A 10,205-nucleotide genomic window follows, 5' to 3' on the forward strand; every position below is an offset into this window, starting at 1 on the left:
GCTCCACTTCTTCTTAACCACCAATCAAAATGTCCACTAATTCACAACCCTCAAACTTATATCTTTCTTTTTTCTAAAACCATAATTTCGGAGGGGAAAATGCATCTAAGGTGTACGTGGCATTGTTATACCAGAGGTTGCCAAGTACTGCTATGCAGTTTTTAAGGCGGGTTCTGGTTTCCAGCCGGTATACCCTTAAACTAGGCAGAATTCGTTTTCTTCTCTCTTTTTTTTATTTTTTATTTTTTTAATTCAATTGAATTGAGGTGAACTACCTCTTTTGTTTTTATTTCCCTTCTCCCAACCCTCAAACTATTCTTTTGGCTTATTCGTACAACTCCTCCCGTTCTTTGTGTTTGCACTAAGGCCGAATTCTCCTAAGGGTACGACAAAGTGTTTAGGGTATAAGGATCGGACAATTTTTGGTTTGCCAAGAAAAATAAAGCAATACTAATTTACAAGTCTTAAATGGGGGACTAGGGATAATTGCATTCATGGGTCGGCTAGAAAGGCTCAAACGTTCCGGAAAATGCCTAAATCATTTCCTCAACAATGTCTAATCCTAGAATTTCGCCTCAAGCACTTCTCTACTGGGTTCTAGAGTCCACCAACATTATCAAACTTCACCTAACTACATAAAATGAATCTAAGCATGCTGAAAAGTAAAAATGGTGGTTGAACCACTCAACAAACCTCAATCAAAATCCAGTCAACAAACATAAACTTGAAGCAATGCTCAACATTTCTCAACAATAAAATCGCAACAACCCTATTCTCATCATTGATTTCTACAATTTATCATCAGCAAAAACAATCAAACCAAAATAAATCAACAAAATCAAAAATTTTCTAATTTTCCTACCCCCAAACAAAAAATGACATTGTCCCCAATGTCCCATTACGCATAAATTAGGAATAGAAAAACAAAAATAACAAAGGTACGAGATAGTTCCCTGATTAATCCGTGAAGTGTCGCTCCATAGTGCACACTTGATCTGTGACCTTTTCATCACCCAACATCTATCAAAACAATTGAAACTGTGGTGTCTACTAGGTTAAAAAATTTTACAGACTAATATGAAAGTATTACAACCTAATCTTGTCCTTACACAAACTACAAATTACAAGAAAAATGAAACAACGAAAACAACTACAACAATCCAAAACAAAAATATAAACTGAATTTAATGTTTGAAATGAAAAACAAACTCAACTAAAAACAAATAAAAATAAAGAAAAACAAAACAGGTGTTCTGGTGCTCATTCTTCGCCTCCCTCGTCTTCCTCTTCTTCCTCTTCTGATTCGGAGCCCATCCACTCATCGGAGTCCCAGTCGGCCCATTGGAATCCTGAAGTGTCAACGTTGAGCTTGTTAAAGCTACTCTTCTACTTCTTATACATCATCTGGGTCTGCTCAACCAACCTATCCTGACGTTTTGTCATCCGTTTCATCATACCCATCATTTGTTGCATCATCTCATTCTGTGTAGCTGTGGAGCTGGAAGATGGGGCAGGGTCTTGTGTGGTTATCTTCCGTTTTGTTCTTGCTCTTGTTTGCGCAGCTTTTGGACGTTCAAGATGCTTTTGATAATAATCTGAGTCGAGAGTTGGGGCAGCATGTAAACGTTGCTCATCATCATACACCTTGACTCCAGCTTGAATGCACAAAGCTGTAATGAGATGTGGGAAAGCATAGCTTGTTCGCCTTGGTTTTGAGGCATGCTGAATGTTGTTCCAGATAATTTCTCCCACATCAATAGTCTTTCCTGTGGCAATAGAATAAAGCAATACTGCCTTCTCTCTAGTTACTGTGCTATAGAGCATTTCCGACATCATCTTCGCACTAACAAAATACTACCACAGTCGAGCCATCAGTGTCAAATCAGTTCCCTTAAGGGTTTTCTTTTGTTTCTTCGACACTGCCCAAGTTGCACCCGATTTTGCAATGACCAGAAGATGATATTATCCTCATAACTTGACGTCTTAAACCTCGCGTAATCATCCCAGTAAATCCTAGGCAGTTTAAAAAATCATTGATTACCTTTTCCGAAAACAGCACATCAACCCCTCTCACAAATGTCGTACCCTCTTCACAATCCAGGAGATTGGCATAAAAATCCCTCACTAGCGGCTCTACAACCGGTTGTGCAGGAGCATTCATAAACACTTCCCACTGTCTCCCTCGACTCCAGTCCAAGGCCTAACTCGCTGTCAATCCGCGTTCAGGAACAAAGCCCTTATCCTTTCTTTTGATAGCCCCTTCATATCTTTTCCAGGCCTCCTCACTCACGAAGCGGTCGTCCACTTTCTTTCCTTTTCCCTTGCCCTTGTATGGATGCTTGACTTTGATGGCATTTTCTCCAAAATTATAGCTTAACTCAAAAATACACCCCAAAAATTCAGACCTAAGTGTTCTACACAACCAATTCAATCCTGCAAAAATAAACAACACTTTCAAAAATTTGCACTTCAACCCCCAAACTACAATTTTTCAAACTTCACCCAAACACTCCAAAAATTCAAAACCCACACTCTTCCAAGTGACACAACACCCAAACAATCCTTCCTCTAACAAAAAACAAAGCTCACAATCACCCAAATTCCACAACTCAACCACAACCAATTTTTTCAGATCTACAAATTAAAACTTGAAATTGTGCGATAAAAAGCTTAGGGAACTTGAGATCTTACCAAAATGAAGGACTATTCGCCACCAATTTAGCCAGAAATAGCCCAAATTGAAAAACCCAAATTCTTGATCCAAAAATTTCGTGAAATTTTCGCGAAAAATTGTTGTTGAAATTAGTTGTTTTGGTGTTTAGGAGGGTTAAGGTGTAAGAAATTTGGTTGGGAAAACACTGGGAAGGCAATGGATTGAAGTTGGAAAATTTTTCTCTCAAGTGGATGTGAAAGGTTGCATGAAGAATGAAGGAAGAAAAGTGAGTATTTATAAAAAGCAGCCATCGCCGCGGCGAAGTTCTTCTTCTCAAGAACCCTAATTGAAACCCAAGTTTCGTCGCGGCGAAGAAAATTTCTTCGCCGGGGCTAAAACATACAGAGGCTTCTCGCCTCGGTGAAGAAAAATCTTCGCCGCGGTTAAAATGCCTTAGGAAAATTTCATCTTACCTTATTCATCGCGGCGAAGACAGTTTCTTCGCAGAGGTGAAACATACAGGAGCTACAACATTTTTCAGGGTGCTTTGCCCCGGTGAAGAATAAGCTTCGCCGCGGTGAAGTCTGGGACTTTTCAAAACATATTTTTCTACAAAGAGCTTCGCCGCGGCGAAGAATACTTCTTCGCCCCGGCGAAGTCTGGAGCATTTTCTGTCCTTTCCTTTGCTAAAAACTTCACCTGAAACACCCAAAAATACACCAATCAAAAATCATTCAAACAAATTCAAAAACAACAAAATGAAAAACAAATAATTAAAAACACTTGGGTTGCCTCCCAAGAAGCGCTTGTTTATAGTCGATAGCTCGACTCTCTCAATCCTTCAAGTCGGAATGTCAAGCTGGATTGGAATGGATTTGCAACTCAGCATTCCATCTATGTATGGCTTCAGTCTCTGTCCATTGACTGTAAAGGTGCCCTTTCTTCATGTGACACTTCCACCGCTCCGTATGGGTGAATCCTTGTCACTATGAATGCTCCAGACCATCTAGACTTAAGTTTTCTAGGAAAAAGCCTAAGTCTAGAATTGAACAACAAGACCTTATGTCCTACTTTAAAGTCCTTCTTCCAGATATGCTTGTCATGCCACCTTTTTGTTTTCTCCTTGTAAATCTGGGCATTCTCATATGCTTCGAGACAAAACTCATTGAGTTCGTTTAAAGTCAACGTCCTTTTTTCTCTAGCAGCTTTCAAGTCCATATTTAGCTGCTTGACTGCCCAGTACGCTTTATGCTCGAGTTCTACCGGTAAGTGACATGCTTTCCCATAAACCATCCTAAATGGAGACATACCAATAGGAGTCTTGAATGCAGTTCTGTAGGCCCATAACGCATCATCTAATTTTCGTGACCAATCCTTCCTAGATGCATTAACTGTCTTTTCTAAAATTCCTTTAAGTTCTCTGTTAGACAGTTCCACTTACCCGCTCGTTTGTGGATGGTAGGGTGTTGCGACTCTATGTGTCACTCTGTACTTACCCAACAGGGTATCCAATTGCCTATTGCAAAAGTGGGATCCTCCATCACTAATAATTGCCCGTGGTACCCCAAAGCTTGAGAAAATATTCTTTCTCACCAACTTAACCACAACCCTAGCATCATTAGTCGGCAATGCAACTGCTTCAACCCACTTCGACACGTAATCCACCTCTACCAAGATGAATGTGTTCCCAAAAGAATTTGGGAATGGCCCCATAAAATCAATCCCCCACACATCAAACAGCTCAACCACCAGGATGTTGTTCAATGGCATCTCATCTCTTTTTGAAATATTACCCATCCGTTGACATTGGTTACACTCCTGAATCATCTGGAAAGAATCCTTAAAGAAGGTTGGCCAATAAAACCCCGATTGTAGAACTTTGGCTGATGTCCTAGCTCCTCCAAAATGGCCACCTACTTCCCTCTCGTGACAATGCCGTAGAATGTTTTCCATCTCCTCCTCTGGGACACATCTCTGTATCATTTGATCAGTACAGTGTCAGTATAGAAATGGCTCTTCCCAAAAGTAGTACTTCAAATCTGAGAAGAATTTTCTCTTTTGTTGGTATGTCATACCACTTGGGAGCACCCTTGATGACAAATAATTTGCAAAATCTGCATACCATGGTGCTTCATCCACTCTCATCAATTTCTCATCTGAAAATGTTTCTCTAATTGGGATTTCCTCCTCAGTTCCCTTGCTTGGTCTCTTGATCCTTGACAAGTGATCTGCCACAACATTTTTCGACCCCTTCTTATCTCAAATCTCTAACTCAAACTCTTGCAGTAGTAGGATCCATCTCATCAGCCGAGGTTTCGCTTCTTGCTTTGCCAATAGGTGCTTGAGTGCTGAATGGTCCGTGTAGACGATCACCTTTGCACCTAACAAATAAGAACGAAACTTGTCAAAAGCAAAAACTACAGCCAACAATTCTTTTTTAGTGGTGGTGTAATTCAATTGTGCATCAATAAGTGTTTTGCTAGCATACTGAATTACATGCAACACCTTGTTTTTTCTCTGTCCTAAAACTACCCCTAGGGCAAAATCACTAGCATCACACATTAATTCAAATGGCAGTCCCCAATCGGGAACTGCAATAATAGGTGTAGATACTAATAATTTTTTTAGAGTTAGAAAGGCATGCATGCATTCATCATTAAAGTCAAAAACAACATCTTTATTCAACAAATTGCAAAGAGGTTTAGAAATCTTAGAAAAGTCTTTGATGAAGTGTCTGTAAAACCCTACATGCCCCAAGAAACTTCGGACCGCTTTGACATTTGATGGTGGTGGCAGCTTCTCAATCACTTATGTCTTTGCTCGATCGACTTCTATTCCATCCTTTGAAATCCTATGACCGAGCACTATTCCCTCTTTGACCATGAAATGACATTTCTCCCAATTGAGCATCAAGTTCATCTCCTTACATCGCTGCAAAACAAGAGAAAGATTAGTTAAACAACTATCAAAAGACGAACCAAAAACTGAAAAGTCATCCATGAAGACGTTCCACCATGTCTCCAAAGATCGACATCATGCATCTCTGAAATGTTGCTGGTGCATTGCACAACCCAAAAGGCATCATTCGGTAAGCAAAGGTGCCATAGGGGCAAGTGAAGCTCGTCTTCTCTTGATTCTCAAGAGTGATGGCAATCTGGTTGTATCTTGAATACCCATCCAAGAAACAGTAATCGGCATGTCCTGCCAACCTCTCCAACATCTGATCAATGAAAGGTAGTGGAAAATGATCATTCCTTGTCGCCTCATTTAATTTCCGGTAATCAATGCACACTCTCCAGCCCGTCCCCGTCCTAGTTGGTATCAATTCATTACTCTCATTCCTTACTACCGTGATACGTCCCTTCTTCGGAACCACTTGTATCGGGCTCACCCATGGACTGTCGGAAATAGGATAGATAATCCCAGCATCTAAGAGTTTCACCACCTCCTTTCTCACCACTTCCTTCATCGAAGGATTCAATCTTCGTTGTGGTTGCACCCTAGGCTTAATATCATCCTCCGTGAGTATCTTATGCATGCAAAATGATGGCGAGATGCCTCTAATGTCCGAAATCATCCATCCAATTGCTAGTCTCTGTTCTCTCAACACCCTAATCAACCGCTCTTCCTCCAATTTACTCAATCCTGAACTAATGATCACTGGGAAGGTTTCTGAGTCCCCAAGATATACATATTTGAGGCGGGAAGGTAATAGTTTCAACTCAAGCTTTGGAGGTTCTTCATTTTTTTCCTTCTCCTTCTCTTTTTCAAAATCTAACTCCTCAAATTCTACATCTTGACTCTCATCAATCGGTTGAAATGCTTCTATTCATTACTCGCCGACTCATCTACCTCTACTATTTTTGATTTGGCTATACACATTTCTAGAGGTAATTGTGGGGTGTTTTCTTCAATAGATTCCACAACCACATCGACACTAAAACACAAATCCGATTCGGATGGAAACTTCATTGCCTCAAAGACATTGAAAGTTACTGTTTCATCTTGAACTCTCAACAGTAGCTTTCCTTCTTACACATCTATTAGTGCTCTCCCCGTGGCCAAGAATGGTCGGCCCAAAATAAGAGGAATTTCCTTATCCTCTTCCATATCTAGAACCACAAAATCAACTGGAAAAATTATCTTATCCACCTTCACCAACACATCCTCTACTATCCCCCTCGGAAGTTTTATGGACCTATCTACTAGTTGCAATGACATGGTCGTTGGCTTCACTTCACCAATTCCCAATCTCCTGAAAACAGAAAAGGCCATTAAATTAATACTAGCACCTAAATCACATAAAACACGATCAAACATAATATCTCCTATAGTGCAAGGAATAGTAAAACTCCCTAGATCTTTGAGCTTCGGGGGTAACTTCTTCTGGAGAATGCACAGCACTCCTCCGTAAGCATGACCGTTTCCTCATCTTCTAACTTCCTTTTGTTCGAAAGGATTTCCTTAAGGAACTTCGCGTAGCTCGACATCTGCTGTAATGCATCTGCAAAAGGAATGTTAATATGCAATTTTTTAAAAATTTCAATAAATTTCAAAAACTGCTTATCCTGATTTTTCTTCTTCAGTCTCTGAGGAAAAGGCACAGGTGGAGTGTGATGTGCCAACTTTGGTGGTATCTCGGGGAATGGCAATTTCTCCTTCTTCTTTTGCCTTTCATCCTTCTTCTTGTTCTTTTCCTCCAAACCGCTTGGTTTCTCATCAACAACGATCTCTTCATCAACTTCCTCTTCAGAATCTTCCTTTCCAGCTTGCTCAGCCTCTTTGCCAGCTTGCTCAACTTCTTCCAAAACTGTCCCACTTCTCAAAATTATGGCATTTGCTTGCTCACATGGGTTAGTCACCGTGTTGCTTGGTAAAGAACCCTACGGTCTCTAATTTAGCTTCTCGGCCAATTGGCCCATCTGTATCTCAAGATTCCGAATAGATACCCCTTGATTTCTAAAATTTGTCCTCGTCTCATTCATGAAACCCGTGGTCTCCTGCATGAATTTTCCAAACATATCCTCTAACTTCGGCACTCTTGGATCTCCCGGTTGATTATTCACCACTGGTTGGTTATTTGGAACTGTCCTCTGGTTCCATTGATTATTTTGCTGGTTTTGATTTCCCCAAGCCAGATTTGGATGATTTCTCCACCCCGGGTTGTATGTGTTGGAGTACGGGTTGTTTGGTCGCCTCTGATTTCTTGCCAACTAGTTCACTTGCTCCGATGATGAAGATGACGAAGCAAATGTGTTCCCCACTTGACACTCGCTGCTCACATGGTTTCCTGCACAAAAATCACAAGTTAGTTAAGGTGATTGAATAGAGTTTACCTGCATACTTCCCAACTGTTTCTGAAGTGTCATGAGTTGGGCTGAGATGGCTGTAAAGGCATCAACTTCATGAAGACCCGAAGATTTTCTTGGTATTGCTCTCTCATTTGGTCTTTTATAGTTGTTGCTTGCCAAAACCTCAAGCAACTCATAAGCCTCCTTTAGTGTCTTATTCTGCAAGGCTCCTCCTGATGCTGCATCCACCATGGTTTGCACGTTACCCATCAGTCCATTGTAGAATGTTTGGACTTGAAGCCAAATTGGCAACCCATGGTGTGGACATTTCCTCATTAACTTCTTGTACCTCTCCCAAGCCTCATACAATGACTCGGATTCATCTTGTAGAAATGATATGATATCATTTCTCAGTTTTGCTGATTTTGTTAGAGGGAAGAACTTGGTAAGGAACTTCTGTGCTAGGTCATTCCAAGTTGTGATAGTTCCCGGTGGTAGTGCCATTAACCACCCCTTTGCTTTATCCCGCAGTGAGAATGGGAATAACCTCAATCTAATGGCGTCATCTGACACTCCGTTCGACTTGAAGGTGTCACAAATTTCCAAGAAGTTTGCAATATACTGATTCGGATCTTCCTTCAAATCACCATTAAATCAAACCAACTGCTGGATCATCTAGATGATTGTCAGCTTAATCTCAAAGTTGTTGGCTTGCATCGTAGGCCTAGTAATACTCGACCCACTACCATTAACTGTGGGAATTGAGAATTCCCTTAGTGTTCTGTTTTCTGGTTCTGCCATTTCAACGACTATTTCTTCTGTTTCAACCACTAAATCCTCTCTTTCTCTTCTCTCTCTGTTAAGTCATCTAGCGATTCTCTCAATCTCAAGATCAATAGAAACCACTAGCTGACATCTCGCTCTTCGCATAAGCTGCACAAAAAGAAATGAAGGGAAGTGAGATCACAAACCAACTAAAAATTAAAAACAAAAGTAAAACAATAATGATGAAAACAAAAACAAAAACTCCAATCTAGCTAACTATAGAAAAACTAAATGTTAACTTAAAACTCAATCCCCGGCAACGGCGCCAAAAACTTGATGCGTGATTTCATAAACATGCAAATATAGCAAGTGTACTAGTCACTCAAGTAATAGAGTGATGAGTGAGTATCGTTCCCACGAAGATTGTTAGCTAAGCACTAAGCTTCCTACTATTCTCAAGTTGGAGCAATCGATTTCTTTTGGATTAATGGGAGCAATTTCTAATTAAGACTGAGCAATAAATTTTAAACTAAAATTACTATGAATGCGAGATAAAAAAAGAAAAAAAACACACAATCAAATCAAACAAAAGGGTAGGGTTTTGACTTCATTCGGACTCTATGGGTTAAACCTAAAGAATTAAACTAAATTCATATTCACATGCATTGATTGTAAAACGAACTCTCTAACGTGTTAAACATACCGTCTCAGGCTATGTTTTCCTACTTTTCTCTATTAACCTTCTGCACCCAACAAATTGAAAGTTAATAAATCTAAGTTCTTTAAGCACAAGAATCCTAGAATGATTTCATTGATTCTTGAATCTATCTCTAACATCCAATACTACAATGGTGATTACCCAAGAAGCCTAACATGATTCATTTCACAATCTCATCATGTTCATCACATATAAACAATAAACACACAATCAAAGCACACTCATATGAAAAAGAAAACAATCTATTACTTAACCCATAAAAATCCGAATTACAATCAAAACCCTAACCGAAACTAGGTTAGTTCATGGCTAAATCAATAATACTAACAAAAGATACGAAAATATTGAAGCTCAACATAATGTAAACAAGAGAAAAGAAAAGAAATCTCCCCAAATGACGAATCCACTGGTTTAATCTCCAATCTTCCCTCTTTACAATCTAAAAATCGCTCAAAAATGAAAACTAAGAAATGTAAAAAGCCCTTCAAACTACTCGAAGACCACCCTTGGTAAAAAGACTAAGTTTTTCTTTTATACCTTGCCCAAAATCCTCAGAAAAACCTAAAAAGTAAAACTGTGCGTTTTACAAAAACTGGAAAATGCAAAACAAAACGTTGAATCTGGTGCGTGACTGGCCCATTTCGCCGCGACGAAGCTTCCTGAAGAATCCTAAAAATTACATAATTGCCCCTTTGCTTGCTTCTTTGCTTGATTCTTCGATCTTCGGTGCTCTCCCTTGGGAACAAGCTTCATAATGCTTTATTCTACTTCAGAACTC

The 10,205-nt window shown here is 39.8% G+C and overlaps 1 non-coding gene across 1 annotated transcript; it reads left to right on the top strand.

Moving 5' to 3' along the window:
- Window positions 1-8,254: 8,254 nt before the first annotated feature.
- LOC116134190 lies at window positions 8,255-8,361 on the top strand. Its single transcript, XR_004128694.1, has one exon. It is a non-coding gene; the product is annotated as a small nucleolar RNA R71 (small nucleolar RNA).
- The last annotated feature ends 1,844 nt before the right edge of the window (window positions 8,362-10,205 follow it).

The sequence above is a fragment of the Pistacia vera genome, unplaced genomic scaffold (assembly GCF_008641045.1).
Source record: "Pistacia vera cultivar Batoury unplaced genomic scaffold, PisVer_v2 Contig283, whole genome shotgun sequence".
NCBI classification, from domain to species: Eukaryota; Viridiplantae; Streptophyta; class Magnoliopsida; order Sapindales; family Anacardiaceae; genus Pistacia; species Pistacia vera.